Source organism: Diceros bicornis, chromosome 3, assembly GCF_020826845.1.
Source record: "Diceros bicornis minor isolate mBicDic1 chromosome 3, mDicBic1.mat.cur, whole genome shotgun sequence".
NCBI lineage: Eukaryota > Metazoa > Chordata > Mammalia > Perissodactyla > Rhinocerotidae > Diceros > Diceros bicornis.
In genome coordinates, this window is record NC_080742.1 from 53,752,586 (window position 1) to 53,776,145 (window position 23,560).

The 23,560-nt window shown below is 42.2% G+C and overlaps 1 protein-coding gene across 2 annotated transcripts in view; it reads right to left on the reverse strand.

Moving 5' to 3' along the window:
* CPVL (carboxypeptidase vitellogenic like) overlaps nt 1-16,857 on the reverse strand; it is a 130,693-nt gene extending 113,836 nt beyond the window's left edge. Inside the window, exon 1 of one of the 2 annotated variants that reach the window (XM_058527596.1) lies at nt 16,805-16,857. The gene's annotated coding sequence lies outside the window, so the exon portion shown is untranslated. Of the gene's footprint in view, nt 1-16,672; nt 16,775-16,804 lie in introns of those variants that run through there. The other variant, XM_058527601.1, reaches the window with a different exon arrangement.
* Between the last annotated feature and the right edge of the window lie 6,703 nt (nt 16,858-23,560).

Here is a 23,560-nt window from a genome sequence, read left to right on the forward strand (position 1 = left end):
AATTTTCTCTTTGGTAAATTAGAAGGTTATGCATAAATGTGAGATGCTGTTATAATAATAACAATTATATTATATTTGTATTTAGTTCTGCCTGCATAAAGTCCATAACAAATGTGCATATAATTGGTACTAAGTAAATATTTGTTGAACTGATGGATCTAAATAACGAGTCATGATATTTTAGGCCTATATGAGATATTAGATGTTCATGTGGCCTAATTCCTTCATCTTACAGACTAGAAAACTGAAGCCAGAGAATCAAGTAAGTGACTTGCTTAAGATCACACCACTGGTGAACAGTAGGCTAAGACTCAAAGCTAGGATTTAGTTATGGTTTTAAATCTAATCCGTTTTCCACTCTCCCATTTTTGGTGACAATTATATTTGGATATTCTGACTCTTATTGTCTCAAAAGATAATAACATCCTGCAATAGTCCTAAGCCTCTTTCATAGATCATTAGAGGATGCAGTAAAATAATAATTAATAAACAGAAACATTAATACGTAAATCTTTCTAGACAAATTTGATTTTTAGAAAAAGTTTGTACTAATCCAGGTTCTGCCGCGACTTATTCAGTGGACCCTGGGCAAGACAGTGACTTCTCTGGGTCCCAGTCAATGTGTTAAAACCAATGGTCAGATTTCCAGGAACTTTGAGAGCCAGTTATTCAACATGGCCACTGTTAAAAATTAAACTATAAAAACTTACCACTAAATAAGTTATATTAAAAAAATAAGTAATAAATACCAAAAATTCATCACTTCCTAATCATTTTACTATGCTCTGTGCTCTGGAGTTATATTTTTTGTATTTGTCTGGTGGACTAATTATACAATGGTTTGCTACCATGCACGTCTTTCCAACTCTGTATTCAGTAACGTCTTGGTGGTAGCTTGAAATCAGCCATGGTAGGAGCAGGCATACCACAGAAATCAGTAAACACCACAGATCAGGGCTTTTTCGCCCAGATAGGCAATTGTTAAACATTTATTTGCATATATTTCATGTTCCTTATTTGAAAAGTAAACTAGAAACTACTTTCCATCACTTCACACTCCAATTCCAACTGAAATGATCACCAGAAGAGACAAAAAGGGGAAATCTTGCTAAGTTCTCATCTGTGTGGAAGGAACAAACAACCTGCCCAGATATGCAAGGCCTCAAGAACAGAAACCTGAAAAGGCCACTGGAAGGTGTGTGTTCTACCAGTGAAAAAAGAACCAAAACCACAAACTTGAGAATGAGGACCAAGAAACAGAGAGCAAACGTTTCAAGCAGCCCTACGCCCTCTTCTCTCCTCTCACATCTCCATTTCACATTACAGATTATTCCAATCAAAGGATAAAAATCTTTCATGTAATTAATGTTATAGCTGCAATTAAAATAGCTATTTGGATTTTCCTTACATATTGAACTGGCTTTAGTAGCTCTGAACATCATAAAAACATTCCCCAAACAAACAAAAAACAGGCCCACTGGTAACAGATATTTCCATGAAATCTGCAATAAAATAAGGGTTCAAGAAAGTGGTTCCTCTATTTAGAAAAGATTCAGTCACCTCTCAAGATGATTTAAGCATTTCCAAAACATTCGAATCCTGTAATAAAGGGCTATTGTGCAACCCTGAATTAAACACTAACCCAAAGCCCAAATCTAACTATTTTGCTAAAGGATTTCCATGCAAATAACACATGGTAAAAGCAAACCCTTATTTTGAGGGATCCACTATTCATTTTCCTTAAGACATCATTTTAATTTCTAAAATTGATATTTGAAGCACTCTTTTCCCCGGGAGGACATGGTACATGACACACAAGGTAACGGGCAACCTTTTGCTGAAGTGGCACTGAGACTTCCATGCCTATCTCCTTTTCACAGGCCGCCCCACTGGCATCAGACAGTGGTGTCTAATCTCTGCCACCATATCCTTGGACTCAGAGAAAAGGGAGACAAACTCGAGTTATGTGGCAGGTAGAGAATAAAAACAAACAGGAAGAGGAGAAAACAATATTATCTGACACTAAAGCAGGAAGCTTTACCTTGAAATCTCACTCCAACCAGAAGGAAAATCAGAGTGGGGGTGGGAAGTAAAAAGCAGACGTGTCCCAAAACATTAATAACACTTTTGAAATAGAAAGACCAACCCCATGATCAAAGGCATCATCATGATAATGATACAAGTAATAGCTATAAATTATCGAATGTTCCCTATGTACAGGAACTGTGCTAATGACCTTATATTTTTATTTCTAACCTTTACCAGATAGGTACTATCATCATCCTATTTTATAGATGAGAAACTGATCCTCAGAGAATTTTAGTTACTTGCACAGGTCACACAGCTAGTAAGTGGTAGAGCAAGGAATTGAGACCAGTCCTAATCAGTCTCCAAAGACCATTCCATAGTCCCAACACCAGCACCTCCCAAAATGTGCCAGGAGGGCCAGGGTCCCTCCTCCCTATTCAGCTAAGTTTGGAAATACAACATACTCTATCCCTGCAGAATTAAATTATTAAGTTACTGAGAAGTTCTGCTGTAAATAAATCTGTTAAAACTTTAGCCCAGTATTTCCTAAACCAACAATATTTGATCAGGAAAGTCTTTTTATTCTTATGTAATACCTAAAAATTTAATGGAACATACCCCATGACCTTTATTCATTCAACAAAATATGTTGGAGGAACACCTATAACCTAGGCGCTCCCTGCTCAAAATATCCTCAAAAAAGTGTTTAGGCTAACAGTGGTCAGGAAACACAACTCTGGGTACGCAGTGCAAAGGCCCTGAGGTGCAAACAAGCTTTGTTTTTGGTTGATGGGAGCACAGTGAATGAAGGAGGAAGCGGGACATGATGAGTCTGGAAGGTAGTTAGGGCCAACACATGTAGAGTCTCATCTGTCTTCATATGCATTAGCATTTTATTCTAATTGCAACGGGAGACTATTGGAGGCTGTTAAGTAAGGGAGTAATGCGGTCTAATCAGAATCTTGAAATGTGAAATGATCACTCTGTTGCTAACTAGCAAGTGGACTTTTAGGAGACTAATGATGGAACCAGGATACCAATTAGAAGGCTGATGTAATGATCCAGGGAGAGATGATGGAGGCTGGGGCCAGGGAGTGGCAGTGGAGGTGATGAGAAGTGGTCAACTGCATTTTGAAGGCACATCCACCAGTATTTGTTTATAGACTGGACATAATGGCTGAGGGAAAGAAAAGAAGCAGGGATGACTCCTAAGTTTTTTGCCCAAAGTGACTGCATGGCTTGTTACGGATTGAATTGTGTCCCCCAAAAAGATATGTTGAAGTCCCAAACCCCAATACTTCAGAATGTGACCTTATTTGGAAATAGTGTCTTTCTAGATGTAATTAGTTAAGTTAGAATGAAGTCATTAGGGTGGGCCTTAAATACAATATAACTGCTGCCCTTATAAAAAGAGAAAAACACAGAGAGGAGAATGCCATGCAAAGACAGAGACACACAGAAAGAAATGGCCATGTGACAATGGGGGCAGAGATTGGAGGGATGCCTATACAAGTCAAGAACACCAATGATTGCTAGCAAACACCAGAAGCTAGACAACACAAAGAAGGATTTTCCCCTACAGGTTTCAGAGGGAACATGGCCCTGCCAACACGTTGATTTTGGATTTCTAGCCTTAAGAACTAGGAGACAAATTTCTGATGTTTTAAGCCACCCCGTTTGTGGTACTAAGTGGCTAGCACCTAGGAAACTAATAGCCCTAGGAAACTAATACATGGATAGTAAGACCATACTGGAGGTTGGGAAGACTGTGGGAGGAGTCAGTATATAGTGGGTAAAGGTACAAAGCACCAAGAGTTCTATTTTAAGTCGTTATTAGGGATCTAAGCGAAAATTTTGAGTGGTCAACAAAAAAATGGGAAAGGAGAGCTAAACTGATTTCTTAAGATATTTATGACATTATTGTAAGCCAGGATTTCCCACAGGGAGTATTTGTGGAATTTATGGAATACTTGTTCAGCAAGATATTAACAGATTTTGTAAGGGTTAAACAAACTTAAATGGGCTTCCTGGTCACAGAACATCTCAGAGCCTTTCACTTCCTAATAGGCAGCAAGTGTTTATGTGACTGTGACACTATTCTTAGAAAAGCCCTAAATCCAGAGCTTCATATAAGACACATCCAGAGAAACTTAGAGAAAACTAAGTTCTAGGTTGAAAAGTTTCTCAAGTCCTGGGTTAATTTTCTCAAGCTACCCACTCAGCCATTAAATAGTAAAGCTGGAATGTGAACCCAGAACTAAATGATTCCAAAGTCCAGGTATTTTCCACAGATCACTGTATAAATGACATAATATAACAAAATCTGCCTCCCTGCAGCTTCTGACAAAAGCAGAATTCTGGGTAAACTGGATTATCTTGGCATACCACTTACAAGACTTATAGGTATGGAAACTACAAGAGATTTAAGATCATGTTCATCTGCAAAGAAGTGAAAATCACATGTCCAGGGATTGCTTCATAATGCATTTCTGGTGTACTTCCTTCAGTTTTGAAAATAACTTTTTGGGATGGCTGAAGCCATCAGTCCTTTAAGTTTCATGGCAAAAGCAGTGTCTTCCACTAAGAAATTCTTTAGTTGTGCTGAAGTAAATGTAGCCTTATTCTTTTTTAGAATCAGCCTCCTTTTTGCTACCTACTACAACTAAATTTTTCAAATAAAAAATTAGGATGCACAATGTGGCAAATACAAGGGTAAGATTAGGTACAATGGATGAGAATATTGTATATGAGCATGATCCTGGGAAACTCTGCAATGTCATCACCTTAACCATCACTCCCTGAGGTGACAAGAAATTCCTCCCTGATTCCAAAAGAGGTACTATTATAATTGAGAGTAATCACCATGTAATACTCCCTGAGATTACTCTAGTACTTTCCTCAGCAATTGCCACACGTTGTTCTATTCGATCTTCACCACCACTCTTGAAAGGAGTTAGTGCAGCTCTTCAACAGAGGCCCATGTTGATGGAGTAACTTCCCAGTAACGACACTCCAGTCAGGAGCAGAGCCAGAGCTGCGACAGACTGCAAGTTCACTGGAACACCCACTCATTCAAGTATATCTTTAGCTCATACTATGTGCCAGACTCCAAAGTAGGTGCAGAGAACAAGTGACAAAGTGTCTGCCTTCATGAAGCTTACTGTCTAGTGGGGAAGAGAGAGAGAGATGAGAGCTATGAAGACAACTAACCAGGGTAAAGGGATACAGAGGGATGGGGTCAAGGAGTGGTATTATTTTAGTTAGAGTGGTCAGGGAATGCCCCTCCGAGGAGGTGATATCTGAGCAGATCTGAAGGACATGAGAGAGTTCCATGCAAATATCCAAGGAGAGGTGAGTTCCAGGCTGGAGAATAGTGATTGCAAAGCCCCTATAACAGGAAGCAATGAGGATGGAAGCCAGCATGGCTATAGCCCAGTGAGTGATGGGAAGAGTGGCACAAAGTGGAATCAGGTATCATATCACGCAGGGTGTTGAAAGCCAACACATGTTTGGAGGCTTGCTTCTTCCCAGCTCTGATGTTTCCATCAGTGGTGAAACTCACCTCTTGCCACTCTCTTGCTCACTGTGAGGAGGGTGGGGGTAAGAGGTGGAAAGATTTATCTGATGGATAATTTGGGTAAACTGGGCATGTTGGGCTCAACTCTCCTGCTGTCCCCACAGGAAGCAGTGTCTTTTTCTCTCCACCCGGTGTGGGCCTGTGAATGGCTAGGCACGTTTGCTCAACTCTAGGCTTGAGTCATAGGAAGTCCATTTGCCCAGAAGTAAAAGCTCCAACCCAATCCAGTCTCTCTCAGTAATAAAGGCGATGTTTTGCTCTCCACCTGCCTTGCTCTTTGTCTTCTCAATTTCTCCAGAACTCGGGTGAAAGAAGGCAGCTTGCTATTTTTTGGGTTCCCTCAGAGACCCCAACAGAATGGAACTTGGGTTTCATTCTAAGTGTAACGGGCTGGACTTTTTCCCACTGCACCCCACTGTCTCTATTATCCTACAAACATTTCATCATATATGTAATTGGAGAAAGTCATGGTTAATAGTCAGCTTTACCCACATATCCAGAATTTGAAGTGCCATACAGTCTGGCTTGCCCACACCAGACCTGGAAAGCTATGAGAGCTGACCATGAGAAATGATTTCTAAAATCTAACCAGCCAAAATATCGTCAAACAGCTAATCAAAAGGTGACAAAGTCACAACCAGATTATTTAGCAAGAACAAAAGGATGCAGAACTGAATCCTCTCATTAAGTCTTTTTAAATCAAGTGTCCATAGTATCCCAAGTGGAGACAACAGAAAAGCCCACAGACTTGTTCATCTGGTTCTTGAGCCATGGAGACACCCTCTATTATTGCTTCTGTCAGTGTTTCTAAAAGCAAAAAAACTATTTTCAGTCTCGTACTTGCTGCATTCTGACTTCTGTCCATACCACCTTGCCAACATCATTAATGATCTCCACGTTTCCAAATTTAAAAGAAAAGTTTCAGTCTCTACCTTAAGTGACTTCTCTGACACACTGACATTATCCCTTTGGTAAACTTATCCTTGCCTTGCCTTCTGTAATCGTGCTTTCATGGATCTTGTAGAATGTTCTCCTTCATAGTTCCCTCTTCCTCTGCCTTCTCCTAAATATTGAGTTTCCCAGGATTCTAACCTTGGTCCACAGCTTATCTCACTCCACACACTCTCTCCAGAGTGGTATCATCACTTTAAGTAGCACCTTCTGCTGACACCATTCAAAATAATAGCTCTTCTTAAAAGCTTCAGGCTCATCTACCCAACTGCCTGCTGAACATTTTCACCTGATGTCCCATGGGCATATTAAACTCAACCTGTCAAAATGGAACCTAATCCTTCTGCAAAAACACAGTGAATTCAACACATTTTTTTCTCTTCCCTCATGAAACCCCTCTAAAGTGAAAGTAAAGACATTTTTAAAAGGTATAAATCCCATGGCCCAAGAAAATAGGAAAAATAATAGCAAATAAGGCAGATCAAATTTTGTTGTTGTTAGACGGAAAGTGAACAAATAGTTTGCAGAGAATGAAGGCAGAATGTAAATGAGAAACAAGCTAATTCACATTACAAAACCACAGAAAGGCTCAAAAATGGTAAGTCCTGGATATTGCAGAAGGCCAAGGTGAGGCATGGGGCTGAAAACAGAGGGATTGGTGAAAGTTTATAACAGCAGACAGAGCCTCAGATCCCTTCCTCCACTCTAACAGGGGAAGGGAGAGACTTATTCTACAGAAAATTTATTCTTTGGAAAATTAAACCAGAGAAACTCTAAAATTGGGAATATGAAACACACTAAAAGTTGGGGAAGAGGCACCTGACTGAAAACAGAGAGAAAGTCTACACACTGAGATACCCCAGAACACTCCCCTTGAACTTGAATGTGCCCTGAACAGGCCCCTTGAACACTCAGCTCCAAGAAAGCTGGCAGCAAGCACTATATGCCTCCATCCCTCACCCTGTGCAGAAGACTGAAGGATTCTTCTCTGGAATAACTGAATCCTCTTAGAGAAAAGGTCTACGCATACTGACATGTGAGGTCCTCCAATGAAACTTCTTGGACCCGCCAATCAATTCCACAGAGCCCACGAATTGCTGACAGATCCCTTCAACACAATGGAACTTCCAACCAGTAACTTACTTTCTCATACTTAATATATAACCAGATTCCAAAGAACCACTGGACCTTGGAAGAAAGCCTCTAATTTGAAAGATAAACAAAAATAACCTACTTGAAGAAAAAAAAAACTCAGAAAAAGCAGTAATGCATGGAACAGAATAGCTCTTCAAAAACAAAAAATACCTTTAAGGAGATAAAAGAAGACATTGCATTCATTCAACAACAGAATGCTGTCTTTAAAAGGAACGAAGAGCAAGAACACACTCCCGAAAATTAAAAATAGGGTAGTAGCAATTTTAAAATTTTGATAAAAGCCGGGGACAAGGGCTGGCCCCGTGGCTTAGCGGTTAAGTGCACGCGCTCTGCTGCTGGCGGCCCGGGTTCGGATCCCGGGCGTGCACCGACGCACCGCTTCTCCAGCCATGCTGAGGCCGCATCCCACATACAGCAACTAGAAGGATGTGCAACTACGACACACAACTATCTACTGGGGCTTTGGGGATAAAAGCAAAAAGGAGGAGGATTGGCAACAGATGTTAGCTCAGAGCCGGTCTTCCTCAGCAAAAAGAGGAGGATTAGCACGGATGTTAGCTCAGGGCTGATCTTCCTCACACACACACAAAAAAAAGCCTAGGACAATAAAGTCACAGAAATCTCCCGGAAAATCTAACCAAAAGAGAAAAAGACTTGAAAAAAATAAGAGGAAAAAAAATAAGAAAACTAGGAGATTGGTTCCAGAAGACCAATATCTGATTAACAGATGTTCTAGAAAAAGAAGGCAGACAAAATTCAGGGGAGGAAATTATCAAAGAAATAATACAAAAACATTAGGCATGAAAGACATAGAACAGATTCCAAAAATAAAGAGATTATCATAAACTCGAGAGAAAGAGAGAAAGAGAAATAGAGATAGCACATAAAAAGAATCAAGAACCCAAATAGCACTGGACTTTCCAATAGCAGCAACCAGACCTAAAAGATACTGGGGAAAAAACGCCTTCAAAATTCTAAAAGGAAAATGATTTTCAAACTAAAATTGTACACTAAGCCAAATAATCAAACAAGTGTGAGGATAAATTAAAGAAATGTTCAGGTATACACAAGGCTTCAAAAAATTGATTCTTATATACCACTTCTCAGAAAGCTACTAGCAGATGTGTTCCATCAAAACAAGGAAGTAAACCAAAAAAGGAAAGACATAGGATTCTACCAACAGGGAACTAACGCAGGACAGAGGTTTCAGGATGACAGATATATCTAAAGAGCCACCAGTGCAGATTGGAGCAGCAAGACAGAGGGATCCACAGGGAAGATCCTCAAAAATATACATATATAACTGGCTACCTCATGAGATTTTGTGACAAATCGTAACTATAAGGATACTACAGTTCTGTCGGCAGGCTTGGACAGAAGTCCTAATAGTGACATGGAAAACTAAGAAACCCGAAAAGAGGCAATTATTAACTCCATGAAGAACTATCATGCTGTACAAGACAGGCATTGCAGTTAGAGTATACTACTTAGCTTGCAGCGAGCAATACTTACATAATAGAGGAAACATTAGTTATGTGTTTAGAACAAGTTCTGTAACCATTTAGACAGGATGGAGGGTAGGAAAGTTGGGACATAAGGTATGTTAAGAGCGCTAAATTCTCACCTTGCTTACTAGGAAGTCAATAGAAAATGCCTCAAATTGATAAAAAGTACAACTCTAAAAGCAATAAATCAAGAAATAGATTAGGCAGATTACTTAGAAATTTTGAGTTAAATACTAGAAGAAACAGGTAAGAGTATGAAGAAGAGACTTCAGAGATAAGAGAAGCGTGGAGAGTATTAGGGGACTGAAATTTTTTATTATAAGAACTATTAATATGACATTTTTCACCTCCATATGTGAATTACATTGACAAAAAATCAAAAGTAACTAAGAAGAAGTAAAAAACGGAACTACTTATCTTCTTCCCTAAACGTGTCCCCTACTTCTGTTTTCTGTCTTGGTTGGAAACACTCTCCAGCACTGAAGCTGGAAACACAGGATTTATTCTTGACTGACTTGTCTCCTTCTTGCTGCGTTCCTACAGCCAATCAATCACCAATGGAATCTCCTAGATGTTTTTCAAATTCAGCTCTTCTCTCTAAGTCTAATTCCATGTCCTAATCCAGGTCCTTATCGTTACTTGCCTGGACCACTGCAAATCTCCAAGCTAATTTCTAACCCTGATCTTAACTCCTAGTTAAATGACTTTCCCCACTCTCCTCATTTGCTGTTATCTCTCCTATTTTCTTGGGCCATGGTTTTATACCTTTTCAAACTTTGTTGCATGGCAATAGATAACCAATACATAGGCAAGATATAAACATAAAGTAGGAAGTGGATAAAAAGCAGGATGGAGCCAGAGAAGTCAATAGAGAGTAGATTGTAGAGGGCCTTGTAGATGCCCTCAGCATCTAGTGACAAGGAACTACCGAGGGCGTTATATCTTGAAAAGAATATTACGGCCATAGTGTAAGGATGGATTTAAACAGAAAAGAGAGAAAGCAGAGAGACCAGTTAATAAAATTTACAATAATCCAGAATAAAGATGATGGAGCCTAAATTAGGGCAGGGCAATAGTCATAGTGTGGACAGGGCAGACTTGAAAATAACTAGAAGGTGAAATTAGCAGGACCTTGTGAGTGATGAAATATTATATGTTGAAATAGAACAAAATCCAGGATGACTCCCAGATCTGACGTAGATGGCTGGAGAGATGGTGGTACCATTAACTAAGATCTCCCACTACTCCATTTTGCCATGAATTTAACTAGCATTAGTGTGTCTGTGTGTGTGTGTATGAGAGAGACAGAGACCACCAGATCCCTGAGAAAGTGAAAATCAGCTCCACTGGTAATCACACTGTGATGTTCCCAACAGAGCACTGACAACGTTTCTACACACACAAGGCCACACTGCAGTTACAATCCTTTCTTCTGAGCAGTGACTGGTTTCTTGCCAATGTGTTCCCAGCCCCACTTTGTTACTCACACCTCCTGAACAAAGACTGCTGAGATAGTTGCTGAACTGCCACGGCTACTTGACAGCAGCCAATCCAATGGGTCCTCTCTTCCCTGAACCCTCCTTTGACTCACTTAGCACAAACCCAAACCTTTCAGAGGCCTCTTCCTATGTCCCCATCCTTGGGGATGGGGGAGGACGTGTATACGTCCTCCTTTGCTGCAGGTGAGCTAATAAACCAACTTTGTGTCTTACAAGTGTATTCCTGGTGATCTTTGATCAATGGGCTTTAACATCCCATTTGAAAGGTGTACTGAGACCAGTAGAGAAGTTAGGGAGACCACAAACATAGAAAGAAGAGACAATAAAGCCAGAACATCGAGGGCAGCTGAGGGCTCTCTATATTCTTCTGAGACAAGCAGGAAAGTCTCTGCCACAATTCCCGAATGCACAGACCTTCAAGAGCCAGCCTTTACTTTGTCAACAGGTGCATCCTTGGGCAAATCAATTCACTTCTCTCTGGACTTCAGTTCCTTCATTTGCAAATTATGGGGATTTGATGGATGATATTATTCCCAACATCTCCTCCCAGCTTGGAATTTCTAGGATTCTAAAACGTCACCAAGGACAGGGATAAAAGTGCTGCAGGCTCTGAGGCACAGTGATGATTCCTGCAGACAACTCTGATGACGGAACTTCTATGCCTGTTCTGGGTGCCATGAACTTACGCATTTCTGTCGGAGTGTTTGCAAGGCCAGAAACCTGAGAAAGGCTATTTTTTTGGTCCATGCTACAAGACTGGTTCAATCATATGTTTTTCAAGCACAGAATTTTTTAAAAATCTATCAACAAATTCTAAATCAGTGGCTTCCAATAAGTTTACTCTGAAGCAAAAGTCTCAGACTGCAGACACCAGCATTCAGGTGCAGGGGTGCAGTGAACTGTGGAAAGCAGCTCGGTTTCACATTGGGCGCTGCAGTCTGCAGTTCAGAAAGCGCCTGTGCAAGAGCACAAGGGGCTCACTCTCCTCCAAGCCAAGTTAATTCTACAAACACTCCAATACTTAGAGGAGGAGGAAAAAACACATTATTTCCAGTTGATTTGCTGATTGCTAACAACATTCTTCATCAAGAAACCCAGGCAGGAAAGTTTCTCATTTTCAGAATTAGCTACGGCTGCCACTTTCCCCTTGTGTCAAATATAAACTGTGCATCATAAGGTCTACACGAGCCTCAGAACGGGTTCCTCTTTATTTAACTTTCTGTGTTTCTTGCTGCTCCACTTGGGAGCTTAGGAGCTTTGCCCCAGCCAGGCCTTTCTCTACAACAATCACACTTCCTGCTCCCTTCAAACGTAGAGGCCCCTCCACACCTTTTTCCACACAAAAGGTTCTCTCTCCTTTAACAGAATTCAATTCATTAGAGATATTCTGTGCGTATACAAAGGTGTGAGATACTTTGCTAAAACTTTTGGATGAGTCAAAGACGAAAAAGGTACAGCACTTGCCTTCAAGGAGAAGAAGACAGATTTGTACAAAACCCAGGGACTCCAGGCAGACTGGGTAAGCGCTGAAATAAGGTGCAAGCAACTCCATCCACTAAGCCACTATCAATACACATCGTGCTTCCTCACTGTCCGATCACCTCTCTCCTGATGCCAATCTATCGATCCCTGTGCAACTGGCTACTTCCCACTTCAGGAAAAAAGGACGGAGAAAACAGAGCATAATCCTTATGCCTACCTGACTCAATGACAATCAATTACAGAGTCAATACAATCTTGCTGTCCACCCCAGATCCTATCCCACCCTCTCTCCAAAGACTCATGATGGAATGAATGGAAGGAAAAAGGGAAAGTGACCTTAGATATGTAAACAAGAGGGACAAAATATTTGCATTCTGAGCAGAACCACACTACCTTTCATTGTTATAGTGACAGATACATGAGATGATATACATAAACATATAAACTCACACCAGGTACTGGAGAGAGCCTCAAGATAGTCCCTGTCCTCACCTTCTAACTGAGACCTTAGAACAGTCCCTGGCCACAGAATAGATGCTAAATAAATCTAATTTCCCTTGCCTTGTCGGTGGTGAATTATTATAATAAGATGGGTTTACAGAGCTGAATATTTATTTATTCAGCACATAGAGCACATACTAAAGTATTAAAATAGAAAGGGAGGGGAGAGTTTTAGTTGCTAAATATTTGGATAAAGCCTCGGTGACCATGCATCCAGAATAGGTGTCACACCTGAGGTTTGTCTGGAAATCACGGCCACCATCAGCATAGGCCGTTATGGTTCCCAGATTAAGCAGGCGCTGCCTTGTGAAAAGATAGACAAATTCATTAAATTACCCGGCTTCCTGATATTCGGTAATGGTTTACATGGGTAAAGCACTGTATACTCAAAAAGTCCCAGATAAAAATGTATTTAACTTTCCCTCTTCCCTCCCCTCTCCCACCTCATTCCCCCACCTTCTCCCCGCACACCGTGCCTCCTATAATGGGAGTAGGTAAGATTCCACTCCACTCATATGGATACGTTTTTTAATTCATGACCATTGTAAGTTATCAAGGAGAACTGTGGCTACAATAACACTGTAGATAGAACCATCATTAAAATACCAACTGATGACTGAACACCTGTATTTTTTCTGTTCCAAGAACTCTATATATTCAGATTTCCCTCAAGGTCTTGTCCTTTTCTCCTTCCACACATTCTCATTCAACCACCCCTTGATCACTAATTGCTGGTCCAGATGTTTGTTCTGTCCTCACCTTGCTGTTGGGCTCCCCACACTCAGCTGCCCCTCCACACGGGTACTTAATTGGTCCCTCAAACCCACCAAGTCTTATAACAAAACACCATCTTCCCCCTTGAGCTTCCTCCTCCTCTGACTTCCCGATTCTTAATGACACCACACTATCCTTGCAGACGCCTGGGCTCGTTTCAAATTGCTCACAAAGTCCCACTGTCTTCCTCTTTTCTCTTCTGCAATCCATTCTGTTCACAGTTTAATTTTTACTATTCCCAGGACATTTGCAAAGTCTCCTACCTAACTCATCTCTCAGACTTCAAGTCCTCTCTACTCCAATTCTTCCTAACACTGATGCCGGAATGAGCTTTCTAAAGCACTAGACACTCCCCTCCTCAAATGCCTTCAATGGCTCCCAGTTGCAACCAGGGTAAAGTACAGAAGTCCTGCCATGAAATTCAATGCTTTCCACAACATGACTCCAGCATAACTTTCCAGACCAAAGTCACATGACCCCTCCACAAACTCTATGCTCCAGCCAAATCAAACCCTTCCTTGTTCTCTAACTCTACTCTGCCCTTTCTGTCTTTACAGACAGTAAGCACAGCTCCAGGCAAATAGTAGGCATTAAATTAATATCTGTTGAACGATAATAGAATTTATGTGGGGGTGTACACTGTAAAACTTTTTCAACTTTTCTGAATGTTTGAAAATTTTCATAATCAAACACTGGGAAAAAATATTAGTTCAATGAATAAATGGATGAAGGAATGAATCTCTTGGGAGCTGGGTTACCTCCTTGGTCCCTGTATGGTCCCAGAGAACCACACAGGTACAAGAAGATATGTCAAGGGGTCTTTTTGACATGAGTAATGGGATTTGGAGTCCCAAAACGAAAAGGAGAAAGGGCTAGCCTCGGGATGCCTAAATAAATATTTTGACCAGTAAACAACCCTAGCAATTTAAAGAAAGCCACTAACTAGAATCAGAATATGGAGAAAAGGTTAAGAGAAAACACCCAAGGATACTGGAAAGATAAGATGCTAAGAATTGGCTTTTTCAGGCTAATGGATCTACGGACATAGAGAGTCATTCTCCCTCAATCCCCACCCTCATCTTGCCGCCCAGGTTCTGGGTTAAAACAATAAAAGAAAAGCATGTGGTTTTGTGTTCAATGCTATACCTGCAATATCTCCCAAGGAGAGAAACCTCTGGTTTCACACTCTGGTTTCAGTTCAGCTATGCTTTGGAGCACAGGTTTTATGAAGAAAGCACACCTGAATCGATTATTGCTTAAATCTCTGAATTTGCAGGTACATATATAGCATAAAAGTTCAAAGTGCACTCCTGGTTTTGACCAGGAAAGTATAGTTCTTAGCTTTCTGCCCAACTTACCCCATTCCCACATCAATATATATATTAATGAGTCATTCTTCTAGGCATACCTTTCTAATTAGGAGAAACTGCCCTATTAAGTTCTTTTAAATGTTCTTGGTTCAGTCCATGAACACTCCACATTATTAAACCCCTGGGAATGTTAAACTAAAATAATCATGTTTGCTCTTTTCAATGAACTATACTTCCTATTAAGAATGGTCATTACCTATTGACCTTGGGTATCTGGTCGCTAATAAACAGGTGTCTGACGTTATCTGAGGCAGTAACGAAGCTCTTCCTCTCTCACTGTCTTAGTCCCATGCATACCAGGGTGGTCCTCAACAATCAGCTTTTCCTCCCCTGGTACTCAACAATCAGCTTTTCCTCTGACAAATCATATGCTTCCCAAAACAAAAACAAAGTCATTAACAAAATAGTGCCACGCTGTTTGCTTTTTGTTTTTGTTTTTTTCAAAGGGGTGAACTGGGCAGCTAAGCCAACTTGCTTAACACTCTTCTAAGTCATTTGAATTGCCTGTAGGTCAAAGCCCACTTACTTCTCAGGCCATAAAATCAGCCTAGTAGAACCCCACTGTAAACTGGTTTATAAGCTGGATTCATATATATTGTAGGACCAATTATGCCCCTTCAAAACAACCAACTCCTATAAAAGAAGAATAAAACAGCTTCTGGCAAAGAACACTGGCATTACATTACAAAGGGTTTCCACCAGACTTAGATTAACCTGGAGTAGAAGTCTAGAAACCCCAATCAGCTACAGGGTCTTGACAACTGTACAGACTTTCATATGCAATCAAGCCAGTGTGGTCTACTTTTCCAAAAGTGCTCCAATTCCTTTTTCTCTTTTGCTGAGGAAGATGTGCCTGCGCTAACGTCAGTTGCCAATCTTTCTCTTTTTTTTTTGGATGTGAGCTGCCACCACAGCATGGCCAATGACAGACAGGCGGTATAGGTGTCTGCAGGGAACTGAACCCCAGCCAGGAAGCAGAGCGTGCCAAACTTAACCACTAGGCCACCAGGCTGGCCCTCCAATTCCTATTTTGAACAACTTTCTTAAAAGTTATTTTTCAAGTTAGTAAAATGTACTCTCATTGGATTTTTTTCTCCTTACATCTCTGTTCTTACTCATCCTACACCAAAAAAAGTAAAAAGTAGTTGTACATTTAAGGGGAGAGGAAAAAGACAAATGTTCTTCAAATGGGGAGACTGAGGCTTAGTAAGCTTAAATAATTTGCTCAAAGTCACCAACTAGCAAAAGGCAGAGCTGGGACTCGAACATGCCAAAGCCCATTTTTTTCCATGATACCAAGCTGACCTGAAAGGTACTGGATGCTTCCATCTCACACACGTATCTACATGTCCCACTGGCCTACGAACTCCCCTGCAAGGACCGAATCCACTTGGAAGAGAGCTGCTTCCACCTGTCCCATGCCCCTGGTTTTCTCCTAACCCTACAATCCAGGAATAATAGTCTTTCTGGTGTGCTTTCCTTCCTTCGCTCAAGCCAAATCTCCTTTCGTAGGGCACGCTCAAATCGAAGGCATTTTCCGCTTCCACTCCTCCACAGCACCCGCGAAATCAAAACATCCCAAAGAGACGTGTCCCCCGCAGCGAGAGTAATGGAGGACCCCACAGCTTCGCACTGCCCTGGAGGGGCTCCTGGATGGACTAGGAGGCGCCTCCTGGTCTGGAAGAAGCCCGGGCGAGACCGCCTTGGGTTATGCCAGGAGTTTTCGGGAGGGTTCCCGGGCTGGACGCACCCAGAGCCGCGTGCCAAGCATCCCCAGTAACCCAACCTGGAAACTCCGAGCCGGCCAAGACCACCCGACCTCAATATTACCCCCACAGTGCTTTCTTCCTCCTTGGTGCTGAGAGCTTCTGAGACCACTCGCCCTGCGGCCCCTGCGTCCTGGGAACGAGTGGAGGACCCGCCCCGCCGCGCCGGCACGACCCCGCGGACCCGCGCACTTACACAGGGCAGCGCCTCGGCTTCGCGGTGCGCGCAGACTCGAGCCGGCGGGTCCCCGCAGCTGTGCCCAAATCAGGGAGAAGTGAGTCAGCCCGTCCTCTCGCCCCGCCCAGTCACGGGTACCCTGCAGAACGCCAGCTTTAGAGTGCGCCTCTCGGCGACTCACGTGACCCAGACCTATAGGGCGAAACGTATGTCCCCACACCCCCCACCTCAGAGTGGAATCTTAAAAATTAACACAGAAAGATCGGCTGCGGTGCAACTCTGGCTTGTTTCTTTCTTTTGATTTTCTCTCCCACTTTTTTAAAGCTGCTATCTTAGGCTTTCAACACTGTTGAAATTATTTCCCCACACCAGTGTTTGCATCTGGAAACCGAGTGGTGTTTTACTCCCACTGTTTAAAAAGCCCGCATGGATTCATCCATAGTCCACATTCCCATCACGATAACGCTGAGAGCACACCGAGGCCAACACTCCGTCAAGCGCTGTCTCTGCATTATTGCATCGGAATCTTAAAGCAAACTGCTATGTTCTGTGCTGTAATTATCCCCATTTTGCAGGCGAGAAACCGAGACTTAGGGTAAAGTATCCCATTCAGGGTCACATCTCTTGTCAGTGACCTGAGTACATATTATTAACCACCACCAAGGGCTGGGCACTGAGCTAGACATTGGGGGCAGAGGGAGAATAAAAAGGTAAGGAGATTGCAAGAGTGAGGAGATGAGACAAAATACAGGAATGTCATCATTCTCATGTCTAAGTTCCCCAAATGCCCAGTGATTCAGAGATGGCACAGTTATTTAGAGCACCCTAGTCAGGCCATCGAGCTTTGAATCCTGGCTCTGCTTAGTACTAGCTCTGATTCCTTATTGTTCAAGATGACCAAAACGAGGTCACCATGCTCCTTTGGCAAGACCACTTGGCTGCTCCTCTCATCAAGAGGTGGAGTCTGTTTCTCTTCCCTTTGAATAGGGGCTGGTTTTGTGACTGGTTTTGACTATTAGAATGTGGGCAAGTGCCAGTTCCATCCCAGCAATCAAAAGGCCTGTAGCTTCCGCTTTGAAACCACTGCCCTGTTACCACCATGCCAAGAAGCCAGTGTGGCTCCTGGAGAGTGAGAGGTCACGTGCAGGAGAACTGAAGCATTCTAGAGACAGCAGAACCCGCTGGAGACAGGTGACAGAAGCCATTGGGACCTTCCAGCTCAGCCGATCCTCCAGCTGAGTGTTGCTGCATGAGCAGCCCAGATGAAACCAGCAGCAGAATGGCCCCACCAGCCCACCGATCGGGGGAAAACACCAAATCATTGCTCTAAACCACTTCCGTTTTAGGTGGTTTGTTAATGCAACTAAGGCTAACTGTAGCCCTAACTTTGTGACCTGGAACAAATTACTTAATGTCACTGAGTCTCAGTTTTCTCTTCAGTACCTACTTTATTGGAGGTGGTGAGGTCTAAGTGGGAAGCTACCTGTAAATCATCTGGCCCAGAGTATGTGCTGGGTGACCGCAGCCATCACTGTTTGCCATCATACGTTATGCATGGAAGTACCTCCTACCCACTTCTCTCTTCATGGGGAAATATTTATTGGTGGGAAAAAAAATTTTCCTTTAAGACCAAGATCAACCTGAGACACGAACCAGCCTAATGAGACAGGGCCACCTGCAAGGCCCCTGGCCTAACAAGATCAGGCCCCTAACCAATCTGCAAGCTAGGAGAATCAGATAGAGACCACCAAGATCCACATTCCGCAGTTTTGGGATTCTCCAGGCCTATGCATGTGCCCTAGCACCCAGGAGTTGTCAGAAGGTGACCCTAGCCCCATTAGCATAGTAAAAATCACACCCGGGGTGGAGAGCTAGCATGCTAATGATACATGCAACGCATGCAGTGGCATATCAAACAACAGTGCAAGTGCAAGAAAAACCCCACTTCTACATGCCGTGTCAAGGCATTCCTCCTCAGCCTTTTCCTAATAAAAGCCCCACAATCCCGCTCCCTAAGGAGCCAGTCACCTGCCCCTTTCCTTTCTGCCGGCTCCCTTGTGCCTCTCCAGTGCACAAGCTAGTAAACTTACTTTTCTACTCCTGTTTGTTGTCTCTCTTGATTTCCATCTCGGGGGACAAGAAGAACCCTATGCACCAATAACAAGCCCACCTTTGACATATTATTTAAAAAAATAGGTTCAACCTTCCCACCTTGATAAATATACCTTCATAATGACCTGAAAGGTCAGGTTCAAACTCCTTGATGATCTGCACCTAAATGTGGCGGTACAGGGAGAGCTGGTTTCCAGCCCCTCATCTCCAGCCACTTGCTCTTTTCCCTAAACTCTGACTCCAGTGTGGAAGTCAGTCCAGCTCCCCAGAAGCAGCCGTGCCCCTGGCCGCTTCTTGGATCTGGGAGTGTGCACACCAGTTGCAGAGTTGTTCACCCATGGGAGTATAGACATTGGCAGACAACACTATTGCTGGTGTGCAGGCCCTTGAGGCAGGCTCAGTGCCATCTGGGGAGACAATCTGGGAATCATGGACACTCAGAGCAAGGTTTGGGGAGGTATGGATTTGGGGGCAGGGGGCACCGTAAACTTAGCCCCAGGGACACCTCACCCTATAAGTAGGAGTAAAGCCAGTCAAGGGCCAGCGGGGGGCCTTCTAAAGTGTGGTCCCTGGACAAAGCCCCTTTGGCCTAAGCACAAGGACAGCTACTGGCCGGGGAATACCTGTGCCCCAAATGGAGCCACTTAAATGAAAACCAAATTAATTTTAAAGTAAATATAAAATGAATCATACTTATCGTACTTATTCAAAAACAGTGTCGCAAAAGTCTTACTGCAGTTTTAATAACTTCAGAGATATAAATGCTGCACCCTACAAAAGAACATCATTTGAAAGCTTAATTAAATGTATTTTACGCTTATTTAGTTTTGTGAATTTTGAGTAACACATTTTTTATTTTAATTTTTTGTTTCAGTTCCCCTGAGTGAAAAATGTCCTACATCGACTAAAAGAAAAAATTACAATAACATCTATTAAAAGAATTAAAACTTAGAGTCAAAAGAAGTAAACTTACAAATGATAGTTTTATAAGTTTGTAGCATTTATATTTCTGAAGTTATTGAGGCTTAAAATGTATTTGAGGCACCCTGTATTTGAGTTGGTGGTGTGCCAGGTTCTATATTAAGCACTGAAGCTTAGATTTTTAAAAAAAAAAAAAAACAAAGGAAAGAAACAATCTTCCTTAAGAAACTCACAGTTTAGTTGGGGGGAGGGGAGAGAGACACTTAAATTGATCCCACAATACAGTATGATAAGTAATTGGGGCCTATAAAAAGTGCTGTTGTAACAGAGAACAGGTACCAAGTGAGTCTGCCTAAGGAGCCAGAGAAATCATTCCAGAGGAAGTGACATGAAGCTGGGCATTAAAAGTGAATCAGCAGTGAGGGGAAAGGGTACTAGCACAAGCAAAGAGCATGCTACATGTCAACTGATGCTGTGTTCTGGGAATGATGGACCGTTCAGGACTACTGGGTGCGTTCGGGATGGGTCAGAGGTTGGCTGAAATGGAGATTAGGAAATTAGAGTGGAAAAAGCTTGAATGCTGAGCTACAAAGATTGATGTCATTCAGAATTAGTAGATTAGCAAATCAATTTTCTTAACAAAATAGGATAGGATAGTGTATTAGTTTCCTACGGCTGCTATAACAAAGCACCAAGAACTGGGTGGCTCTAAACAATGGAAATTTATTGTCTCACAGTTCTGGAGGCTAGAAGTCTGCTATTAAGGTGTCTGAAACCTGTAGGGGAAGGATTCATGCTTGCCTATTCTAGCTTCTAGTAACCCCAAGCACTCCTTGGCTTTTGGCAGCATAATTCCTCCCTTTGCCTCCATCCCCCCAGGATGTTCTCCCTGTGTCTTTTCATATTGTCTTGAAGAGGCACATCTGGTGAACCCCAGAGCAGATTCTGTTCTAATGCCACACTGCAATGGAGGAGATCATCTGTCGGGCAGCATGGAGGGATGATCTGGATAGGGGTCTTTCCTTAGAGACAAATGTATTCCTTCTCTACACTACTCGCTATCATATTTTAGCATAGGTGGCTAAGTATTTCTAATACTTTAAAGAGTGTTTCTTTACATTTCTCCCCAAATGACCATAACGGCAATCAACTTAGTTGAAGAATCAAAATATGTAACTTACAGAGGAGACTCAAACTGCTGGAAGTAATACTTGTGGCCCCTTTCTTGCATCGAGAGTAGTCAAAGGTGGGCAAAAGAATGGCTTTGCAAAGAGATTGGTTAAGCCGTCTTCTCTGATTGGCTTTTCTGAAAACAAAGATTTCAGATTGTCAGATTGATCCATTCAGATGATTTCAGGGTTCCCCCAAGCCCTGTGTTCTCTGTACCTACATATTCTGGGGAGGTTCCGGTTTGTTAAACCCCAGGGGGGCAAAGCATGAGTTGGACCCAGGCTGAAATCTAGACCCTGCCATCTGGTGATCTCAAGCAAATTACTTAATCTCAGTTTTCTCATCCATACATGGTGAAAATAATATTAGCTATCTTGCAGTGTTATTAAGAGGGTGAAATGAGATAGTGCATGTAAAGTACCTGTCATATAGAATAGGCTCAATAAACGGTAGTTATAACCATAATGATGATGATCCTGACAATCTGTGAGATTACAGGCCTGTGACTGTCATTCTTTTCAACTATCTCACCCAGGATACTGAATTGTATCCTCTCCCCCAGTGTTTTCCATTATATCTGGGCACCACAAAAAAGCACGCCCCTCACTGACCCATGGCCAGAGCTTTGCAGTATGCCTTATATTCTAATTAAGAAGACACACAGAATAGCTCATTTACGCGTCCCAAGCAGGTAAATACAATTCCAATTGTCTAGGTTTGGAGATTTGATTTCACATCTGTGGCTGCTGCCACCAAGATAAATGTGGACTTGGAATGAAAACGAGGGGAATTGATTAACCTTGTTGACACCATACCCCTCTTGGAAGCGTCTGTGTCTCTCCCTGCACTCCTCAAGGATTCTGCCGTTGCTCCTTTTAAGTGTTATTATGTATCTTCAATGGGGCCACCTCAAGGTTTGAAAACACAGCTCAGAGGCGCACAAAAAGAGGAATGTCACAGCCTGCCTAGCGTATTAACTCGCTCAGTAAACACGTCGCTTAAGAAAAGAAGTCAGATGTGTCACATTCACACACTTGCAACAAGGCATTGTGCTATTAAAAGAGATGAGGACGTGGATCCAGCTGAAGAGACATCACAGCTGTTCTGCACCTTGGCCGTAGGCTTTGAGAAGCAGGCCCAGATGGTTGTGACCCCATTGTAAGACACAGACGTGGGCCCTGATAAACTTATGGAAGCACTTCACGCTCCTTACACTTAGTAAGGAAGGGCCACCTCCTAAGTTGTGGATAATTATACGGTAATTATTTATAATAAGTACTTCCACTCTCAGCATGATTATCCTTCCCTTCGTTGTTCACCTCCTTGTGCTTGGTTTATGTAGGGAAACAATGTCCAAATTAATCTCCGTCTTTTGTAAGTGAATCTCTTCTCCTCTGATGATCCAGGATCCTTTAGCAGCAGGTGTTAAGCCTTTCTTACAAAAGGCATATTTTCAGTTTCCCTTTGGCTAGAGAGAAAGCCAGGCAAACAAGACTTTTGTGCATTAAGGATGAATTATGGGATTAATATAGACTTGGCCACTCAGGACAGCAGAGCTAGTCCTGTGTAAAACTGTGAGGAATAATCACAGTGAACTTTTGTAGGGCTTCATGGTTTGCTGAACATTTTTCGTATATACCATCTCTTTAATTTGCACACCAGCCCTGCAACGTATATATTGATATTATGATGCACCTGCCAGTGTGCTCAGTATGAGGTCTGATTAAGGGCACAGTATGGCTTTAGGAATAGACTGCTGGGGATTTGAATTCCAGCTCAGCCACTCATTAGCTGTGTGACCTTTGCACGTTAATTAACCTCTCTAAACTTTAGCATTCTCATGTATGGAAAGAGGACAGCCTTACAGGGCTCATCTGAAGATTTAATGAATCTTAAATTCATTAAATGATAGAGCTGTTAGCATGACACCTGGCCCATAGCAAGAAGGTCATTCATTTGTTGAAGGCAAGAAATTTACAAGTGATAAACAGAGATCAAAGAAACTAAGTAGTGTTTCTACTTATGCGTGTGGTGTCTCCTCATTTTCTTTTATTCAGGTTTTATTTTATTTTCCTGTAATGCAAATAGTGGTTAGTAGAGGTGCTCTACCTACTAATGAAATATTGTGCTTGTGATTAATTGCATGATACAAAGCAGAGCTGACCTAGAAAAATGACTCTTTACTTTTCTGGTTCTATAGCCTCTTGAGGGCTTTCAAGAACTTGAGGAACTATGTAACATCACCAAGTAAAGGAATACAAATAAAATGGGTGAAGGGTAGTCCTTGGCAGGAATGCTCAAACAATTATGTAAAACCACATCTTGCTTTTTATGGGTGGCCGTTCTGGCTAAATTGCTCAGAACTCTTGCTTGGCTGGCTTCTATGGATTTAAAGGCCTCTCTCTGGAATTTGAGATGGCTATACTCTAGAAGGACACAACAGTTGAGAAGAGAGGATGCACTAGAAGGCCAGTCCCCAGGTCTTTTCCTTCTCTATTCTCTGTCTCTGACTGTGGCCTTTCTCTCAACCTTGGTTTCCTCATCTGGAAATGGAGGTTGTAACAACTCATC